Below are 21617 nucleotides of genomic sequence, written 5' to 3'. Positions count from 1 at the left end.
TTCTTTCCAGTTCCTCGAGCTAGGTTACATTCAATAAATGCTTGATTAACACTTAAAAGGATAGATAGATGATAGCTGTTTAATCTAGGACAATAACCTCTGCTTCTAAGTCTTCTAATTTTGTGTTATCAGTTATTTAATTAGATTTTTCCTATAGCATTCAGAGCACCAATTAGTGAGAATAAATTCCATTCATTAGAGCAAAAACAGATCACAGGTAGCCCTGGAGCCCAGGGACAGCTTTGATTTTTGGTAATAGTCGCAAGTTCACAGTTTTCTGATCAACCTTGCCCTGTCCTTCCATCTTGTATTTCTGGGCTTTCACAGCACTGCAGCTGGTTCGAGATCCAGCTACTTCTCTTCCAATCTGGCTACTCCTCTTCCAATCCAGCTCCCTGCTAATGCAGCAAAAGCAGCAGAAGGTGGCTCAAGTGCTTGGGCTCCTGCACCCACGTGGGAGGCCCAGATGGAGATCCTGGCTCCAAGAAGTATAGGCCAGTCAGTGGTCTGCCTGGGCATAGAAATCTCAGTTTGACACAGGACCTGGGCTGGAGAGGAAGACGGTGAATCAGGTCTTGAGTGCCACAATGAATGAGCCTTGGACAGTTTCCAGGGCTTCCAATGAGAGTGGTTGCAGGTCATGAGGTTCAAAGAAAGAGATGAGTTTGGAAGAGTGCGCCAGGACCACCCGGCTGCCATTTCTCCTTCAGAGTCAGGGTAGGGGTGGGCACCTTTCTCCCAGAGGACTGCAGAGGAAACGAAGATTTTGTCAAGATGAGATGATCAGAACCTTCTGTGAGGATCTGGAGGGAAAGATGTGTTCACAGCGGATGGAAGATTCTAGAAGGTGTAACACCTAAATAAAATCTGGACCAAGAGAACCATAGGGAGGGAAAGGAATGTTGGGGGAGGGTGAGGGCTGAGGTAAGAGAAAGACTTTTTGGTTACAAGATCCCTGTAGTCAAGAACTCACAGTATTTAGAACAGACTAAATCCTGCGTGTCATAGGTCATAAGGGCCTTTGTTCTAGGTCAAGGCCTTTGATCTCCCAATTCTTTTGACTCAATCCTTAGGCAGGAGGGCGGGTACAGTGGGGAGAATCACCATGTTCCTAAAGTTGTAATTATGAAATGTATGAAGTTTGTATTCCCTAAACAAAATGTTTCTGGGTATAAAAACAAAAAAACAAAACCTTAGTCAGGCTCCTCCCATTTGAGGCTGGACAGCATGGTGCAAGGCTGGATGACCATCTTCCAGGGACACAGTAGAGTGGTGAGTGGGTGGTGAGCGGGTGGGGCTTGTCTCTGTGTCCCTCTGGGCGTCCTCAACTCCGGAAACGACCCAGAGCAATGGATCTTCCTGTTATGACTGCTTTGCTATAAATGAAACAGGAAAATATGAGAGTTCTTGAACTCTCTTGAGAGGAAGACAATAAAAAGTGCTCTAACCACCCAACTGGAAGTTCATTTCAAATGACTTTCTACGGCTATTTTAAGACTGAAGTGGACATGCTCCTATTAATAAGCCTGGCTAAGTAAGGCCGTTCTGTGGCCAGCGTGACTCTGAAAACCTCCTTCCCCATAGAGCCCATAAGGGGGGGGGGGTGCACCTGTCAACGGACAGGCCCATCAGGTTATGTCAGGTAGAAAAGTCTCCAGGGAAAGAGGGTCTTCAGTCTCTTACTCCTCTTCTTGCCCTTCATCGAGAGGCCTTAGGTATGGAATTACTGCAGCTAGAGAGGAGCCCCCCGCAAAGACCAGCTGCTGCGCTCTCCAGCGTCTGACTGTCACCCCCATTCCAAGCCCCTGAACACCCTCAACGACCTGAAGAGGCTCTAGTCCCTGCCTCATTTTAGGGATGTGGAAACCAAGACGTGGGAGAGTACCTCTGTCAATGTTCACAGGCGGAAAAAGACAGGCTGAAGCCTCCCACCTCCTGGGCCCTTGTGAGTCATCTCTCCACGGTTTCGCCTCTCTCCAGAGGTGGGATTCAGATCGGGCCGTGGTCTTCAAAGTCAGCTTCCTGGGGCAGACGATCGGCACAGCAGTGAAGATGCTGTGGGATGCTTACATGCTATATCCCAAGTACCTGGGTTCGAGTCCTGGCTTAACTTCCAATTCCAACTTCCTGCTAATGTGCACCCTGGGAGGCAGTGGTGATGACACAAGTAATTGGGTCCCTGCTACTCACGTCGGAGATCTGGATTGAGGTCTTAGCTCCCAGTTTTGTCCTGGCCCAGCCCCAACTGTGGTGGGCGTTTAGGGAGCGAACAAGTTGATGGGAGACCTCTGTCTCTTTCTGTCACTCTCCCTTTCAAACAGAAAGTCAGCATCCTCTTGTGTTGCGTGAGATGTGGTTGGAGGCGACTGATAATGATCTCCAGATCCTCTCTGCTGTGTTCACACAACTCTTCAGCATCCTGGTAACTAAAATGTCACCACGGACTGAGGATCGGGTCCCTGTTCTACCCAGTGCAGCCCTGCAGCCTCCAGCCCCACTGCCACCTGCCAGCTCAGCAATTCTTGATCCAAGTTCCTTGGGAGTACGTTCGGCTCAGCTCCCTTCCGGTAGATCCTGGGTCTTAGGTCACAGGTGGCTGGCCAGCTGAGCCAGGCAGCCAGGGGTGGGGTGGGACGCAGCAGGCTGAGTGCCCCGTCCCTTACAGCCAGGCTGCTTGTTGAAGTGTTGCTCTTAGACGGGACAACAGCCGATAATGGCACTGAGCTCCTCCAATCGCTGCTGGCCACACAGGAGAGCATATAGCAATAAGGGTGTTGGGCTGGCGCTGTGGCATAGCAGGTAGGGCCACCGCGTGCAGTGTTGGCATCCTATATGGGCGCCGGTTCAAGACCCGGCTGCTCCACTTCTGATCCAGCTCCCTGCTATGGCCTGGGAAAGCAGTGGAGGATGGCCCAAGCCCTTGGGCCCCTGCACCCACATGGGAGACCTGAAGGAGGCTCCTGGCTCCGGATCGGCACAGCTCCGGCCATTGTGGTCAACTGGGGAGTGAACCAGTGGATAGAAGACCTCTCTCTCTCTCTCTCTCTGCCTTTCCTTCTCTGTGTAACTCTGCCTTTCTAATAAATAAATAAATCTTTAAAAAAATTTTAAAAATTTAAAAAAGAAATAAGGGTGTTAACTGCTAGAAATTTCAATGTACAATAAATACACAGCTTTCTCTCCCGCACCCCTGCTCCTAACCCGTTTCTCCTTCACGCTTCTCCCACCCCTCCCCCAGCCTCTCTGTCTCTGGGGGCTCCCCAAGGCGACTGTCCTGTTAGCCAGTCGGCTGCCAGTCAGCCCCAGTGTGCTGTCCTTCCTGCCTGCCCCACGCACAGCGCTGCCCCTGCGACTGTCGCCCCACGCCGGCGGGCGGCTGCTGCTCTCTCCTCGCACAGCGGACTTACAGAACAAGCTCTTCTCCGAGCTGGCACTGCCCACGATCAAAGGAGAGCGCAACGCTAGGCCTGGAGGCCCCTAGAGAGGCTAGAGCGACTCAGGTCTTACTTGCAGGCCACCTTCCCTAGGACCAGGCGCTACAGCACGGGAAGTGGGGACAGACGGGGCTGGGGCACAGGGAAGGGAGGCAGCAGGTCTCGCTCTGCCTCAGCTTCTGGGGGGCCTCGCCCTGGTTCACTTCCCTAGGGGCAAACTATTTCCTGGGAGACATGGTCTCCAGATCCAGCAGACCTGGGACAGGCCTGCCTAGAAAGTCTGGCCCTCAGGGTGGATGTGGCTTAGAATGGGACACCTGGGGCCGGCGCCGTGGCGCAGTGGGTTAAAACCCTGGCCTGAAGCACTGGTGTCCCATGTGGGTGCTGGTTCTAGTCCCGGCTGCTCCTCTTCCTATCCGGCTCTCTGCTGTGGACTGGGATAGCAGTGGAAGATGGCCCAGGTCCTTGGGACGCTGCACCCACATGGGAGACCCAGAGGAGACTCCTGGCTCCTGGCTTCAGATTGGCGTAGCTCAGGCTGTTGTGGCCATCTGGGGAGTGTTCTCTCTCTCTGTGTCTCTACCTCTTTCTGTTCTGTAACTCTGTCTTTCAAATAAATAAAATAAATCTTAAAAAAGTGGATCATTAAGCTACAAAATAGTATTTTCAAAAAAAAAAAGAAAAAAGAAAGAAAGAATGGGACACCCACCCACTCCAACTCTCCCCTACCCAGCAGTGTCGACAGGACCAGTTTTTTGCTACATGTGGAACCTGTTGGAAGAGGGGAGGCAGCCTCTCAGGGGGCCAGGAGCAGGGGCCAGAGTCAGATGAGCCGGTGTGCTCATCTGAGCACTACCACCTCAGCTCGCCAGCTACTTGTCTGAGCCTTGGTTTTCTTCTCTCCAAATGGGGAAAATAATTCTTGCCTTGTTGGGGTGTCATGGAAATCCAACAGGTGGCGATACCATCCCCAAAGTACCTGAGCCTGTTCTGAGCTCCAGCTAGAACTCAGGGATGGAGACCTCATGACGCCAGGGATTGAAGTTGGATTCATCTGCATGTCTGAGGCCCAGTGACTCCACGGCAGGGGCTGCTGTGGGCGTCACCTCCCAGTTCCACTCCTCTCCAGCTGTTGGAACTTGCACCAGTCACCCCAAGGCTCAGTTTCCTCATCTGTGAAATGGGAGTCAGCATAGTATCCAAGAGGTAGAGTTGTGAGCAGTTAACTCAATAACACATGTCAGGTGCTCAGAACAGCACCTGGCACGCGGCCAGTGTGTTCATTACCGTCTTGGAACCCATCTGTGTCGTACCTTCTCCAACTGGATGGTGAGTTCCTCCCGGGATTTTCTTGGTTTGCTTTTCTTGTAGGCCAGGGTTGATGATGGGAAAATGGATGAGTGATGGAGTGGAAAATAACTGATTTACAGATCCCCAGTGGTGAAGAGTTTATTACCAGTGCTCAGATGTGTGGTTTTATGCAGCCCGCAGTGTGACACAGACACACACCTGCAGCTTCCCAAGCCCCTCCTCACACTCTCCCTCCCCCATTCCCACAGCTGCGCACCACCCTCCACTGTGCTCCCACGCCTCCATTCTGCCTCTCCACTCTCCTCCAAACACACACTGCCCCGACCATGCACCCCGCACCTGCAGGGTCACACTCATCCACACACTCCGCTGTCCACACATCCACCCGCGCAAGCGCGTGAGCACACACACCCTCGCCTCCTGAAGCAACCTAGGGAACGCATTCTCCTCTGTTATTCCTTAGGGGAGTGTGCAGAAGAAAGTCTGCGCCCCTGGCTGTTGGGGGAGTTCAGCCTCTTCCCCACTTCTGTCCCTACCCCCCCACCAGCCCTTCCCCACTCCCTGGAGGTCCTGGGCCAGGTTTCTTGGATGCCCCTGAATTGAAGCCACGGTTCAGAGGTCCCCGACTGTGGGAGGAAGGCAGAGTCTCTTTCTCTGTCTCTGTCTCTCTCTCTCTCTCTCTCTCACACACACACACACACACGCACACACAAAGAGAACTTCCATCCCCTGGTTCACTTCCCATATGGCTGCAGTGGCTGGGATCAGTTCAGGCTGAAGCCAAGATCCAGGAACTCCACTTGGGTCTCCCACATGGGTGGCAGGGACCCAGGTACTTAGGTCATCTACTTCTGCTGCACCACAATGTCAGTCCCAAATGAGGTAACTGAGCAGAGGAGTTTAGTAACTTCTCTGTGGTCACACAGTGAGTATATGGAATAGCCTAGACTAAAATTCTGCTGGCCCCAAAGCTGCAATTTCAGAAAACTGAAGGGGAAGTGTTTGGTACAGAGTATGACGTCACTATTTGGTACTTCTGCGTTCCATATTAGAGTGACTGGCACATGTCCCAGCTACTCCACTTCCAATCCAGCTTCCTGCTAATGTGCACCCTGGAGGCAATGATGATAGCTTAAGTGCTTAGGTCTCTAACACCCACATGGGAGACCTGACTCCTTTATCTTCAGCCTGGCCCAAACCTGGGCATTTGGTAAGCGAACCAGCAGATAGAAGATCTCTTGCTGTCTGTCTCTCTCCCTTTCAAATAAAATGAAAATAAATAAATAATATTCATAAAATAAACATTTAAAAACTGACTTATGTCCTCTATACTCCTAGGTTTAAAATAAGTGACTGTGCCAGCTTGTCATACACTTGCCTAGGGACCCACATGGCCCCCTTCTATGAGGACCTTCGATATGAAGCCATGTGCTACTTGTAGTTCTGTCTTCCTAGGGAGAGATGGCCACTTCCTGATGACTCTTGCAGGAAGTTCTACCACCCATTCACCCAACCACCCAACCGTCCATCCATCCTTGTAACTATCCACCCATCCACTCACCCACCCACTCATCCATTCAGTCACCCAACCATCCACCTACCCACACACACCTACCCATCCAGATACCATCCACCCAACCAAAACCTTTCTGAACCCCAATTTACTTATTTATAAGATGAGGATAGTTGATGAGAGGTTAAGTGATGCAAACCATGTAAATACCTGACATTTAATAGGCTCATTAATGTTCACTCCATGGATGTCTTTTGCCTTATTCAAGAGTCAAGTTCAGGAGAATTTTAACTCTTTAGAATGTGCCAGTCCTGCATCTGGATAAAGTTCGATGAGCTCTGTCCTTTGAGATTTATTACCCAATAAGTCTCTCTGGCTTCCACAGAGAACAGGAAGAAAATGCAGAGAAGCAATGGGTGGGGCTCAGGAATGATGTAGATTAACCAGGGAGCAGAGCAGGGTTGGCCTGTGAATCAGGAGGGGGTCAGGCCTGGGGGCTAAGGTGCAGGAAGGTGGCTCCCCCACCTTCCCTCCTCTTAAGGGAAGTGTGCTTTCCCAGCATTGAACTACAAAAGACCTCTACTGGGGCTTTGATGTGCGGAAGAAGCCATGGCCTGGCTCCAGGGGTGAAAGGAGATGAAGAGTTCAAGGCCAAGGTTTGGGCTGCTATAAAGAAAAGTGACTGGGCCATGGCCTGGACTGACTCTTGAAGATGACAGTAATGAAAATGATTGTGGGCCGGCACCGTGGCTCACTAGGCTAATCTTTTGCCTTGCGGCGCTGGCACACCGGGTTCTAGTCCCGGTCGGGGCACCGGATTCTGTCCCGGTTGCCCCTCTTCCAGTCCAGCTCTCTGCTGTGGCCCAGGAGTGCAGTGGAGGATGGCCCAAGTGCTTGGGCCCTGCACCCGCATGGGAGACCAGGAGGAAGCACCTGGCTCCTGGCTTCAGATCTGTGCAACGCACCGGCCATAGAGGGCATTTGGGGGGTGAACCAATGGAAAAGGAAGACCTTTCTCTCTGTCTCTCTCTCACTGTCTAACTCTGCCTGTCAAAAAAAAAAAAAAAAAAAAAAAAGTGTAGAAGCCAAGTAGTACTGAGCACAGGTAGAGAACTTTTACCACTTTTTTGAAGAGCTAAAATGGTAGTAGTCCTGTGTTCAACATTTGCTGAAGCATTAAAGAAAAAAAAAGAAAGAAAGAAAGAAAGAAAATGACTGTGCCTGATGTTCGTAGAGCACTTTACAGTTGACATGGGGTTCACACATGTGCCACCCCATCACAACCTCGCATGCTGGGAGAGAGAGGCACTTCTGTACCCATCTTGGAGATGAAGAAACAAACACAGCAGCAAACTCCCCTCCCCATCACTCAAGCGCCAGCCCCTGTCTGTTGGCTCCACTCCCAGAGCCCTGCCCCAACCACTGAGGTCCAACAAAGGGGTTCTTTTGTCTTCTTGTTTCAATTCTAGCACCGTGAACACATGTCCTTTTCATGGTCTACTTAGTGCCACATTTTTTGCATTTTTGTCCTTTTTTAAAAATATATTTATTTATTTGAAAGGCAGAGTTACAGAGAGAGAGAGAGAGTCAGAGTTAGAGAGAGAGAGAGAGAGAGAGAGATCTTCCAGCCTCTGGTTCACTCCCTAAATGGCCACAATGGCTAGGGCTGGACCAGGCCTACGCCAGGAGCCAGGAAAGCCATCAGAATTTCCCATGCAGGTGGCAGGGGCTTAAGTACTTGGTGCATCTTCCACTGTTTTCATATGCTCATTAGCAGGTAGCTGGATCATAAGTGGAGCAGCCGGTGCTCAAACCCATATGGGATACCAGCATAGCAAGCAGCTGTGCTACAATGCTGACCTCAGGGCTGACTCCCTCTTTGGTTCTGTTAGTGGAGCTTCTAGAAGGGGCTGCATAGTTTGAGAGAGGGGCGGTGCTGGGGAGGATGTGAGAGAAATGAGACTTGCTACTTCCTCCTCGCTTTCTGTGGACTTCCTGTTTTGTAATGTCTTTTTTCATTTTTTTTTTAAGATTTATTTGAAAGACAGAATTATGGGGGTGGGAGAGACACAGAGAGAGACGTCTAGCATCCATTGGTTCACTTCCCAAATGGCCACAATGGCCAGATAGAGCTGTATCAGGCTGAAACCAGGAGCCTAGAACTCCATTCAGGCCTCCTACTTGGGTGACAAGGGCCCAGGTACTTAGTCATCTTCTGCTGTTTTCCCAGGCACGCTAGCTGGCAGCTGGACTGGAAGAGGAGTAGCCAGGATTTGAACTGGCATCCCTATGGGATGGCTTAGCTCGCTATGCCACAGCGCTGGCCCTGGATTAGTGCTGTTTAAAAAGAGACCCTAGAGAGCTGCCTTGCTTCTTCCAGCAAGATACACTATGAGCCAGCAAGTAAGACCCCACCGGGTAATGACTCTGCTGGCAACTTGATCTTGGTCTCCCTAGCCTCTAGAACTCTTAGAATTAAGTTTCCGTTATTTATAAAATATCTGGTTTATGGTCTTTTGTAATAGCAGTCCAAATGGACTAGCACAGTTCTCACTTTAGCTTTCCGAGCTACCTGGTTAACAGCCCTCTCCATTTCATTTTCCCTGTTTGAGTAACTGATTTAGTCTTTGGCTCCTGGCGGTTACAATTAATTTAGAAGATGCACGCAGAATGCTTAATTCCTACTGAACTCTCAGTCAGTGTGTCCTCTTCTTACAATTGCCCATGGGTCCCTGACATTCATCCATTCATTCAGCATGGCTACTTGCTACTCTGTGTCAGGCCCTGCGGGAAGCATTAATTAGGTGCCAGGTGGATAAGCCCAGCCCCCATGGAGTTTACACTCGAGTGGAGGAGATTATCAAGGACCCGGGCTCCCGATGGGGATGGTTTTTGGCACTTCTTCCAAGAAGCTCTCGTTGCTGACCTTACTGCTCGGTTACTTCCACATTCTCAGAACCATCACTCCCCAAATGCCCACCACAGTCAGGCTGGGTCCGGCTGAAGCCAGGAGGCCAGAACTAAATCCGGGTCTCCTGTATGGGTGAAGGGGCTGAGGACTTGAACCACAATCTGCTGCTTCCCAGAGTGTGCATTAGCAGAGGCTGGAACCAGAAACAAAAATGGTACTCGAGAGGCCAACACTGTGACATAGCAGGTAAAGCCACTGCCTGCAGCACCAGTATCCCATATGGGTGCCGGTTTAGGTCCTGGCTACTCCACTTCCCATCCAGCTCTCTGCTATGGCCTAGGAAAGCAGTACAAGATGGCCCAAGTCCTTGGACCCCTGCACCCGCGTGGGAGACCTAGAAGAAGCTCCTGGATCCTGGCACAGCTCTGGCTGTTGCAGCCAATTGGGGAGTGAACCGGCGGTTGGAAGACCTCTCTCTCTCTCTGCCTCTCCAAAAAAAAAGTGGTACTCGAACCCAGGCACTCCAATAAGCAATACAGACATCCCAAATGGCACCTTTAGCTGCTGCACCAAACACTCACCCCTGTCTGGCACATTTCCAAACACCTGTTGTTGACAGACTAGAAGTAGTACTTACAGTTGGGTTAACTGGACAATGTTTTATGTTATTATCTATTTGTACTTCTTACTGTCCTTCTAGGATGGGAAATTGGGGCATTGCTTTCCCTAAGTGACTCATCGCTGTAACAATTTAAAGGCCTAGCATAGTGCCTGGGACAAAAGAGTATCTCCAAAAAATATGGCAAATGAATTAATGATTCATCTGCTCAACAAATATTCCTTGAGTTCTTACTCTAAAGCAGGCACAAGGGCCAGGGCCTGGTGACACAGGGCAAAGAAAACCTACTGGGCCCTTAGTCCAGAGGAATGGCTGGAACTGGACAGCCTCTGAGGACCCAGGCCTTCACGGCGCTGGAAGTGGGGCCCTCACCCTGGCATGACACAGCTTTCCTGGCGTCTTCCGTCTCCTTCTTGCTGAGCTGGCCAGGTCCCAGGGGAGAAACGGGGGAGCGGTTGTGGGGAGGGAGGGGATGGGTGCCCACTGCTGTTCCCCTTGAGTTCTGAAGGCTCTAAGCTGGTGGCCAAAGGCTATATTTAAATCGCAAGCATTTGCATTTTTAATGTTGAATGGAATTGGAAAAGCAACGAGTTTCCAAACTGATATTGGTTTTTACATGATTGAAGCAGGCTAGGCCTTAGGCATTTCTTAAATGGAAAATCTCAAGTATTTTCAGCATCAGCCAGAGTGCAGAACCATCTCAGAGCTCTGTGCCTTGCTTGTAGTCTTGGAAAATGTCAGCTCCCTTCCTGGAGCACCTTCAGCCCTGTGGCCTTGTCTGCATGGCTGAGCCATTCCTTTATTTGGTTCTCACTCTGCTGAGAGGGGAGATGGAGAGGGGCCGGCGTGCCCTGCGTCCTTGGTGGGAGGCTGATGCTCAGCAGAGTTTGGAGAAGCCCAGATATGCAGGGGCAAGCCGTGGGCTCTGAGCACGCTCTGTAGCCCTCACAGCCTAGGCCACATGGACACGTTGCTTACATCTGCAATCCTGCTTTTCTCACCTGTAACACAGGAATAAAAGTGCCCACTGCGTGGGTTTGCTGTGACATTTCAAATGTGATCATCTTTAAAAATGCCCAACACCTCATGCCTGGTACTTTTCCTAATGTTTAATGAACAATAGTTGTGTTCCTTTTCAAATTTTATTTATTTTTCATTTATTTCTAAGACAGAGCAACAAAAAGAGAGATAGATACAGAGACAGGCAGACAGAAATCTTCCATCCTTTGGTTCACTCCACAAATGCCCACAGCAGCCAGGCCAAAGCCAGGAGCTCAGAATCCAAGCCAGGTGTTCAACATGAGTGGTAAGAACCTAAGCATTTGAGCCATAATCTGCTGTCTCCTAGGGAGTGCATTAGCAGGAAGCTGGAATTGGAAGAGAGAAAGAACTTGAACCCAGGCACTCTAATCTGGGGTATGGGCAGCCCAAGGGGCACCTTAACTGCTACACCAGGCACTTGCCCCGGATATTAGTTCTCATCGTTTTCCTGGCAGTGATCTGTCTGATGTCACACGGTCTAAGTGAGAACCCCAGGTTCCTGGCCCAGGCCTTTCTCCTACAGACCTGGTGGACCCCGATCCGTTAAAACATACATTGTAGGATCAAAAGCAAGATTCGGCCAGCGCCGCGGCTCACTAGGCTAATCCTCCACCTTGTGGTGCCGGTACACTGGGTTCTAGTCCCAGTCGGGGTGCCAGATTCTGTCCCGGTTGCCCCTCTTCCAGGCCTGCTCTCTGCCGTGGCCAGGGAGTGCAGTGGAGGATGGCCCAGGTGCTTGGGCCCTGCACCCCATGGGAGACCAGGATAAGTACCTGGCTCCTGCCATCGGATCAGCGCGGTGCGCCTCTCGAGAAATGCACAGGAGAGTGAGGGCTTTTTTCAGGGGAGAAAGAGAAGCCTAGAGGCTAAGTTGGGTCCATACCAAGCAGAGAGCAGGCCAGGAGCAAGCCACGTGGAGCAAGCATGTAGGCAGGAAGGCAGAGAGCGGGCGCCCGAAGGCCATGTGCCCCAAAGGCGCCCGACAACAAGGGTGAACCAACAGCAAAAGGAAGACCTTTCTCTCTGTCTCTCTCTCTCTCTCTCACTCTCCACTTTGCCTGTCAAAAAAAAAAAAAAAAAAAAAAAAAAAAAAAAAAAAAAAAAGCAAGATTCGTTTTCATGTTCACTTTGTTCTATTTTCATTCACAAAACCTGCCATGACAGCCAGTCTGGAGACCTACACATCCATGTTTTCATTGTGGTAAGAATCATTGCACTATGGGGCTGGCGCTGTGGCGCAGTGGGTTAACACCCTGGCCTGAAGTGCCGGCATCCCATATGGGCGCCGGTTCTAGTCCTGGCTGCTCCTCTTCCAATCCAGCTCTCTGCTGCGGCCTGGGATAGCAATGGAAGATGGCCCAAGTCCTTGGGCTCCTGCACCTGTGTGGGAGACCTGGAAGAAGCTCCTGGCTCCTGGCTTCGGATCGGCACAGCTCCGGCCGTTGTGGCCATCTGGGGAGTGAACCATTGGACGGAAGACCTTTCTCTCTCTCTGCCTCTCCTCTCTCTGTGTAACGCTGACTTTCAAAAAAAAAAAAAAAAATCATTGCACTGCCCAGTGTGATAGACAATAGCCACATGTGGCTACTTTGAGATTAATTAAACTTAAATAAAATTTACCATTCAGGTGCTCAGCCTCGGTAGCCATGTTTCACATTCTCAGTGGCCACCGGGGGCTAATGGATGCCAGTGCGCATACAGGACACTTCCATCATCACAGAGGAACTTCTGGACAGTGCTAAGTGAGAGAGAATGAGAGAGCAAGAAGGGCGGAGAGGCCAGAAGGTTCGAGGATTTCCTATGGTATGGAAACAAATGATGACAATCCGGGTGGCAGAGAACATCACAAATCTATTCTCTTATACTTCTGGATGTCTGATGTCTGCAACAGAATTGCTGGAACTAAAATAAACATGTCAGCAGGGCTGGCTCCTCTGCCGGATCCAGGAGGGAGCCGGTTACCCTGCCATTCCCAGCCTCGAGAGGCCACCTGCTTCCGTGGTGCACAGCCTCTTCCGGCCTGGCCCCAGCCTCGTGCGTCCTCTGTCACACTGCCTGCTGGTAACTCTGACTCTCCTGCTCCCCCTTATATGGGCCCTGTGACTGTGGATTCAGAAGAATTTCTTTGTTAACACAATAAATCATAAGCAATGGCAGACAATATATGTATTTATTTAAGGATTTTATTCAGTGAGAGAAATGCACAGGAGAGTGAGGGCTTTATTCAGGGGAGAAAGAACAGTCTAGAGGCTAAGTTGGGTCCATACCAAGCAGAGAGCAGGCCAGGAGCAAGTCACGTGGAGCAAGCATGTAGGCAGGAAGGCAGAGAGCGGGTGCCCGAAGGCCACGTGCCCCAAAGGCGCCCAACAACGAGGGCAACAGCGAGGGCAACAAGGGAGAGGCCTACGGTGCTCCAGGCCTTTTATCCACTTCCAAAGGGGAGTGGTTACGTAGCTTGATTGGCAGGTGGGCGTACAGGTGGGGACAGGTAGGGGCATGAGATCACACAGGGGCGTGGTAAAGGCATGGTCTTCCAGCACACGAATCTAATCGATCTTATCCTATCTGCCTGCCTACATCATTCCCCCCTCGGAGAGATTCCAACCCTTAAGTGTGTAGAATAATCATATCTTCTATAGCTGCTTCCTGCTGATGAGGGGCGTAGCGCAGGCCCTGCCTGTCCTCGGTGGCAGTGTCCGCCTATCTCATCTAACTAATTCTCTCTGTGAGCTGGAGCATTCAGTCATCGCCAGTGGCTGTGTCCCCTGCCTGGTCAGTTATTCCCAGAAGGTGTTGAGTTCTGAACCCTCTAAGTTTGTTAATTAGTATAAGCAAAACCAGAACAAAACCCATTGCAAGTGGGTGGTAATAAGCTACCCTTATGTAGGTTATAAACCCATTTAGCTTGAGCATAGAGGGTTATAATAAAAGAACCCATTAGTAGTTGTATTGTCAGTAACAGCTCCCAGAGAATCAAGGCAGGTAGAGCATGTCTGCTCTAAGGTGCAGCAGTCTTGATGTGAGGAGAGCAGAGGCTTTACTTATCTTTGCTTTTTGGAGCGGTACTGAAGGTCTCTGATTGGCTTAGTTATATTTACCTTAATTTGAAGTATTCATGAGTATAAACTGTGTTTCAGGTTATCTACTACAATGTGCTATGGAAATGTCAGTGATTTCTAGTGTGACAGACATAGATACTAAAGTATTTTTAATGTACCTTATAGATTTATGTATTTATTAATTTGAGCATCCGAGTGGCAAAGAGAGAGAAAGAAAGACTTAAAAAAAGGTCTTCTATCTACTGGTGCACTTCCTAAATGCCCACAAAGGCTAGGGTTGAGCCAGGCCAAAGGCAAGAGCTGGGAACGCCATCAGGGTCTTGGGTACTTGGGCCATCACCTGCTGTCTTCCCAGGCATGCTATCAGGGAGCTTGATTTGAGTGGAGGAGTCGGAGCTCCGGCTAGCTTGCTGAAGTGTAAGGTGAGCACCCAGGAGCTTGCTGACTTTGTGCCACACGCCTGCCCCTGCCTAGTACCATTATGTTTGTGCTTGCCTCTGTACATGGTTGGAGGAACTGCTCACTTGCAGTGAGAGAGCAATGACAATAAAGATGCTATTTTTCTCATCATCCAAAGTCTCTCCCAACTCATTCATTCATTCAATCAGCAGGTTTTTACTGAGAACCTACTGTGTGTGGAGCATCACTCCAGCATGGGCGGCATTTCTGCTCCCATCGAGTTTTTATTCTCACCGTGAGTCAGATGACAGGAAAGTACATTAATTCTTGCTGTTTGTAACAGTTATGTTCTATAAAGTCACCACGAACACTGAATTAGCAAATATCGAACTGTTGTCCCTATGGGAAATACAGGGTTAGCTTCCTCTGTCACAACATTTTTGTCAGTCAATCAATATATAACCTTGTTTTATGTGTGTTTCTCTTTAAAGACACTTTATTCAATGTATATTGTTGACTCATTAACACTGAACTCAAGGCCAAAAGCACTACAGCTTACACTGAACAACACGTATCTAGCACACGTATATTTTCTGTAAGACACATCATTGTCTTTGCTTAGCAATACCAGACAGCACTCCAGCACTAGGCTTGGGGGACACTTCAAACAGTGAGATCAACAACAAAAGGCACAAAAATGCAGGGCTATCATCGAGGCGCAGGGAGTTAAGCCTCCGCCTGCAGCGCCAGCATACATATAAGCGCCAGTTGGAGTTCCGGCTGCTCCACTTACAATCCAGCTCTCTGCTAATGCCCCTGGGAAAGCAGTAGAAGATGACCCAAGCGTTTAGGACCCTGCAGCTATGTGGGAGACCTGGATGAAGCTCCGGGCTCCTGGTTTCAGTCTAGCCCAGCCGTGGCCATTGTGGCCATTTGAGGAGTGAACCAGCAGATGAAAGATGTCTCTCTTTCTCTCTCTCTCTGCCTCTGACTCTCTCTCTCTCTCTGTAACTCTGCCTTTCATATAAATGAATATATTTTTTAAAAAGGACAAAAATGCAAAAAAAATTGGCACTAAGTAGACCATGAAAAGGACATGTGTTCACGGTGCTAGAGCTGAAACAAGAAGACAAAAGAACCCCTTTGTTAGACCTCAGCTGAGAACGTGTGAATCAGGTGACTCAAATTTTTTTACCACTTCACAGGTGTGTACAGAATGACCTCAAAAGTATTGATTTTTGTGGTCACAAATAAACTTTAGTGAATCGATGAATTCACGTACACAAAATCCATTAATGTTGTAGATCGATTATACAGTTACAATAGCATGGTGCATGGTAAGTGGAATCAAGAAAAACTCTGCAGGGTAATGGTGGCCATGGATCACGGCATTCAGACTGGGGACTCTTCTGAAGATAGACCAAACAGAACCTGCATACCAGTTGCACAGGGCCTTTGGTGCACGTGAGAGGCAAGGTTTTCCTCCTAAGCAACTCAGCGGTGGTGGTGTTTGAGATGGCGAAGAATCAGTCATTGAGCAGCAACGCTCACGGTCCCTGGGAGGCAGCGAGGCACACAGAGATGTGTGTTTTCCTGGAGGAACAGGGACAACAGCCTTTGGAAGACGTTGTTGTTCCTCTATTAAACAGACTGGCCCCAGTTCAGAAAAGGACGAGAATTCCTGTCTGCTCTGCACAGTGAAGGCCTCGCTTACTCCAGGGACGGGCCAGGGGCTCTGAGCATTCATTGCAGGACTCCATCCTTCTTCAACGGGGGGATTTACACTGACTATACCGCCCCCAAATGGATGCGATCCATGCATTGGCTTTATGTGGCCAGACCACTGAGCATGATTAAAGCTCACACTGGAACAATGTGAAACAGGAAGTTAATTTGGAGGGTCCTTAGCCCACCTTCAACCTCAGGACCTGAGGTTTTTCTTCCCTTCCCTCAGATGGTGCTGGAGTCTTGGTGGCTGCAGGATGGAGCTTTGTGGCTCTACCTTGACATGAATGACTCAGAGTTAAGGCCAGTGTTGTGGTGTAATAGGTTAAGCCTCTGCCTGAGATGCCAGCATCCCATATGGGAACTGGTTTGAGACCCGGCTGCACCTCTTCCCCTCCAGCTCCCTGCTAACGTGTCTAGGAAAGCAGCAGAGAATGGCCCAAGTGCTTTGGGACCTTGCACCCAGGTGGGAAACTCAGAAGAAGCTCCGGGCTCCTGTCTTCAGCCTGTCCCAGCCCTGGCCACTGCAGCCATTTAGGGAATGAACCAGCAGATGGAAGATCTCTCTCTCTCTCTCTCTTTCTCTGTTTGTCTCTCCTCTCCCTGTAACTCTGCCTTTCAAATATATTTTTTAAATAAAATAAAATTAAAAAAAAACAACAGTGAGGATCCCCAAATGTTAGGCTTTTAGAGTTTCCAGGGCCCTTATAAAGTTTACATTACAACCTTGTATTTGCTGATTTAAAAATTACACAACCTCCAATCAATTAACCAATTAATATGTCAGATTAACAAAGATGGAATATTTGTCCCCTCAGCAACCAGGCACTGAGTTTATCACTGTGAGCACTAAAATGAATGAATGGACGTAACTATTGATGTGATGCGCAAGCACTAGGACCACAACGTACAGGGACACAGAGGAAAAAGTGGTCCATCTGCTCAGGGCTGGAGGCGGTGGTGACCTTGGGGTCCGGGTGGGGCAGGCAGAGGAGAGGAGGAAGGAAGAAGTCAAGGTAGGGGAGCAAAGCTTGTCCAGAGAATGGCAGGGGAGTGGGGTGGGGGGACCGGAAGCATCTGGAAGGGTCAGCAGGCAAGTGGACAGATCACAACTGACTTCAGAAAGCTGACCGTGGCAGGAGGGGCCACGACGAGTTGGAGGGAAGAGAACTGTCGGGAGGGGAAGCAATTTCTACAGATCAGGCAAGAAGTGGAGGGTGCCCAGCCAAGAGCAGAGATAGCAGCGTGGAGAGAAAGGGCTGGACTCAAGAGACATCTGTGGTGTAAAACTGATGGGTGTGTGATGCCTTTTCCCCCTTTCCCGTGCACACATCCTCTTGGACGGGGGCCGCAGCTGAGGTGGGGGGAATTGGTGTTTACTTGACTGCAGTTTCAAATTTGGGTGATTAAATAGATGTTGGTACCATTTGCTCAGAGAGGACATTCGGTAAACAGAGGAAGTTAAGAGCCAAAAAAAGGCTGACCTCAGTTAGGGACCTTTGCCTAGGACAACTGGGCACTTAAGTCTGATGCTCGGAGAGTTGTTTGGGAGTCGTCGGGGCCTAGGTGGCAGAAGCCATGGGGATGGACAACCAAGCCTCGGGCTAAGCAGGGGAGCCCACAGCAAGCAACGAGCACCTGGTGCATGGATGACAAAACATCCCAATATATGGCAGAAATAGCCAACACTGCTGTCAGGAAGGAGAGGAATGAGCAACAGTTGTAATGGCTTAAAAAAGGTTCTTCCTGGCGAAGGTGGTTGAAGGGAAGAGGCAGCATGTGCCTGGTTAGTAGGAGGGAGGATTAGGATGGGTGTTGCTGGGGGCAGAGAACAGCGGGGGCAGCAAGAGGGCAGGGAGGAAGTGTGTGCCTCGTGATGCAGCCCGAGAAAGAAACAAACAAGTGATATTGAACCCCACTTTGAGGAAACCGCCCCCATGGGTGCCTCTCGGGAGGAGAGCTGGAGTCCAAAGGGTGAACAGAGGGGCAAGTATCTTCCTAGACCCTTTGTAAATCTGGACATTTTTACCTTGTGCACCAATTGCTCTTTCCTACTCCTTCTCCTTGAAGTAAATGATTTGTTTTTGGCAGACCAAGAGGTTCATCTTATGGAAAAAGGAGTCAAGTGATTCCCAAGCCTAAGGGGCAGGTTCTTGGCCTACCTTTCAGGTGTGAGGGTGGGACCAGGCTGTACCTGAGTCTCTGCCTCTGGAGGATCTTGAACTTGGTCCCTTGGGGAAGTTGAGTGAGTCAGTAAGCCATGGGCAGAGCAGATGAGGACAGCCCGCAGTTGGAGGCTGGGGCAGAACAGCTTCCAGGAACACACAAATACACTTCTGTGTCAGTCAGCTTTTCATGACTACAACAAAATACCCGGGGCAACCAGCTGCATGAAGAGCAAAGCCTTATTCCACTCACAGTTTTGGAGGCTCACACGCCAGATCAGGCAGCCCATTGGTTGCCTCTGTGAAGGTGGTGATGGCAATGGTGGTGTGCGTGTGAAGGGAGGGTCACATGATAAGCCAGGAAGGGGAGACAGAAAGAGACTGGGCCCAAACTCAGGCTTTTATATCTACCCTCTCCTGAGAACTGCCTTTCAAGGCCATGCTCCCAATTGCCTAAGGCCCTCCCATTAGGCCCCACCTCCTAAAACTTCCACCACCTCCCAATAGTCTCACCCTGCAGACCAGGCCTTCTACACATGGGCTTTTGGGGGACATTCAACATCCAAACTGACATCTGGACCACAGCAGCCTCCAAGCAGGTGGATGGGCCTGTGCTGAATTCACGTTACGAAATCTTTTCTTGTGGGGCTGACAGTATGGCATAGTAGGCTAAGCCTCTGCCTGCAGTGCTGGCATCCCATATGGGCACTGGTTCGTGGTCCCAGCTGCTCTTTTTCTGATCCAGCTCTCTGCTTAAGGCATGGGAGAACAGCTCTCTGCTTATGGTCTGGGAAGATGGCCCAAATGCTTGACCCCTGGGAGGCCTGGAAGAAGCTCCTGGCTCCTGGCTTCAGATAGGTCCATCTCCAGCTGTTGTGGCCATTTGGGGAGTGAACTAGCCGATTGAAGATCTTTCTCTCTGTGTTTCCCTCTGTCTGTAATTTTATTTCTCAAAGAAATGAATCAAATTAAAAAAATATTTTCTTATCACTTGTGTGGCTCAGCCAAATTATGCTATAGGAAGAGTGCCCAAGCCTCAACTGGCCTCACATAGTAACATGTCTGTCATCATCATTATTCACATATTTGGTGGAATCAACCACCACCACCAAATATGTGAAAACTTACGTGCCTGGCAATGAGCTAAGATGTTCACACAATTTAACTTTCACAGAACTCCTATAAAGAGGTTTCTATTACTATCCCTATTTTATAAATGTAGGAAGTAAGACACATAGATGTTCGTTGATTTGTTCAAAATCACACGGTGAGAAAATAGCTAACCAAGACTGAAACTCAGGCCCTCTTACTGCAGAGTTGAATCTCTAGGTTGACGTGCTCACCTAGCCAAGCCAAGACTCATACAGCAGCAGTCAGCCTAGGCTGGGTAATGCTGTGGCAGCAGACAATGTCCCCGAATCTCAGGGGCATCCCGCACATTCCTCTTCCAGGCTCCAGGGTTCGTGTAGGGTGGCAGTGGTGGCTCCTTGGAGGGCCCCACGGTCACAGGTGCTGGTGGCGTCATCTCGTTCTGCACTTCTGCAGTCATGAGTTGGGAAAGGCCAGGGAAATCTTCCCACTCAGTGTGACACCCGTTATTTCTGCTCTTCTTTCACTTGCCAAAGCGCAGGCAGTGTGGGGAAGCCGAAGCTGACCTGTGTCCTGGAGGTGAGAAACAAAACATTCACAAGTAGCCCTAATGACTGCAGGTGCTGTGTTGAGCTGATTGAAGTTGAATGAGCAGTTTTGACCAGATTGAGTGAACTCCGTCTCACCCAGCTCAGTTTACATGGTTTCTGAGAGTTTGCAAACAGAAGCTCCGTCAATCCTGCCCTGAAGGCCGCCAGAGTACAGCCTCAGCACTGATTCTGCCTGGCAGGCAGCTCTCTGGGAGCTCTGCTTGTTGCCAGCAGACCACAGAGGGTTCTGGTTACAGGGCTCAAAGCATTCCTGGAAAATGCAATTACTGCGCTCCAGCCCTGCCATCCATCGTCCTGCCCCTTCAGGACCACCTGCACTTTCTTTTCTTTTCTTTTCTTTTTTTTTTTTTTTTTTTGTGAGGAGTAGTATCTCACCAACATTGTTCATTTATTTACTTATTATTTGAAAGTCAGAAAGAGAGAGAGAGAGAGAGATCTCAGACACTAGCTCACTCCCCAAATGACTGCACTAGCCAAGGCTGGGCCAAACTGAAGCCAAGAGCCAGGAACTCAGTCCAGGTCTCCCATATGGGTAGCAGGGAATCAAGTACTTGAGCCATCACCTACTGCCACTCAAGGTGTGCATTAAGAGGAAGCTGGACCCAGGAGCAGACCTGCGACTCGAACCCAGGCACTCTGATATAGGAGCTAGGCCTCCTAGGCAGTGTCTTACCTGCTCTACCAAACACTCACCCCTATGAAGTGTTTATTCTCACTTTAAAGATAAAGATACTGGCCGGCGCCGCGGCTCACTAGGCTAATCCTCTGCCTTGCGGTTCCGGCACACCGGGTTCTAGTCCCAGTCGGGGCGCCGGATTCTGTCCCGGTTGCCCCTCTTCCAGGCCAGCTCTCTGCTATGGCCCGGGAGTGCAGTGGAGGATGGCCCAAGTCCTTGGGCCCTGCACCCCATGGGAGACCAGGATAAGCACCTGGCTCCTGCCATCCGATCAGCGCAGTGCGCCAGCCGGTGGTGCGGCGGCCATTGGAGGGTGAACCAACGGCAAAAAGGAAGACCTTTCTCTCTCTGTCTCTCTCTCTCACTGTCCACTCTAAATAAATATTTAAAGATAAAGATATTGAGGTCAGCACTGTGGTGCACTAGGTTAATCCTCCACCTGCGGCGCCAGCATCCCATATGGGCACCAGTTCTAGGCCCAGCTGCTCCTCTTCCGATCTAGCTCTCTGCTACAGCCTGAGAAAGCAGTGGGAGTTGGCCCAAGTCCTTGGGCTCCTGCACCCACGTGGGAGATCAGGAAGAAGCTCCTGGCTCCTGGCTCCTGGCTCCTGGCTTCAGATTGGCTCAGCTCTGGCTGTTGCAGCCATTTGGGGAGTGAACCAATGGATGGAAGATGTTTCTCTCTGTCTTTCCCTCTCACTGTAACTCTACCTCTCAAATAAATAAAATCTTTAAAATAAAAAAAGAGGGAATTATGGTTAAGTACTTTGCCCAGTGTCACACACCCAACGACTGACAGAGATAGCTTTTCTGACACCGAAGTTCACTCACAGCAGGCCCATGTCCACCCTCCCCTAGAGGTGGAGTGCACTGCGAGCGTCCCTTCAGAGGTCTGCGGTCCCTCACACACGCCACACCATTCTGCAAACGTCACCATGCACCTTGAAGTGCTAGCGACTCACGATGACGAAGCCCTCTGTGTGGTCGATCACAGAACACTGGGGTCAGGCAAAGGCTGCTCATGTCCCTCAAATTCTACTTCCCTTCTTCTTCTTGAAAACTTG

This window comes from Oryctolagus cuniculus, chromosome 7, assembly GCF_051225735.1.
Source record: "Oryctolagus cuniculus isolate XC-2025 breed Fujian yellow rabbit chromosome 7, ASM5122573v1, whole genome shotgun sequence".
NCBI lineage: Eukaryota > Metazoa > Chordata > Mammalia > Lagomorpha > Leporidae > Oryctolagus > Oryctolagus cuniculus.
The sequence above is the reverse complement of the archived record's forward strand: the minus strand, read 5'-3'. Positions refer to the sequence as shown.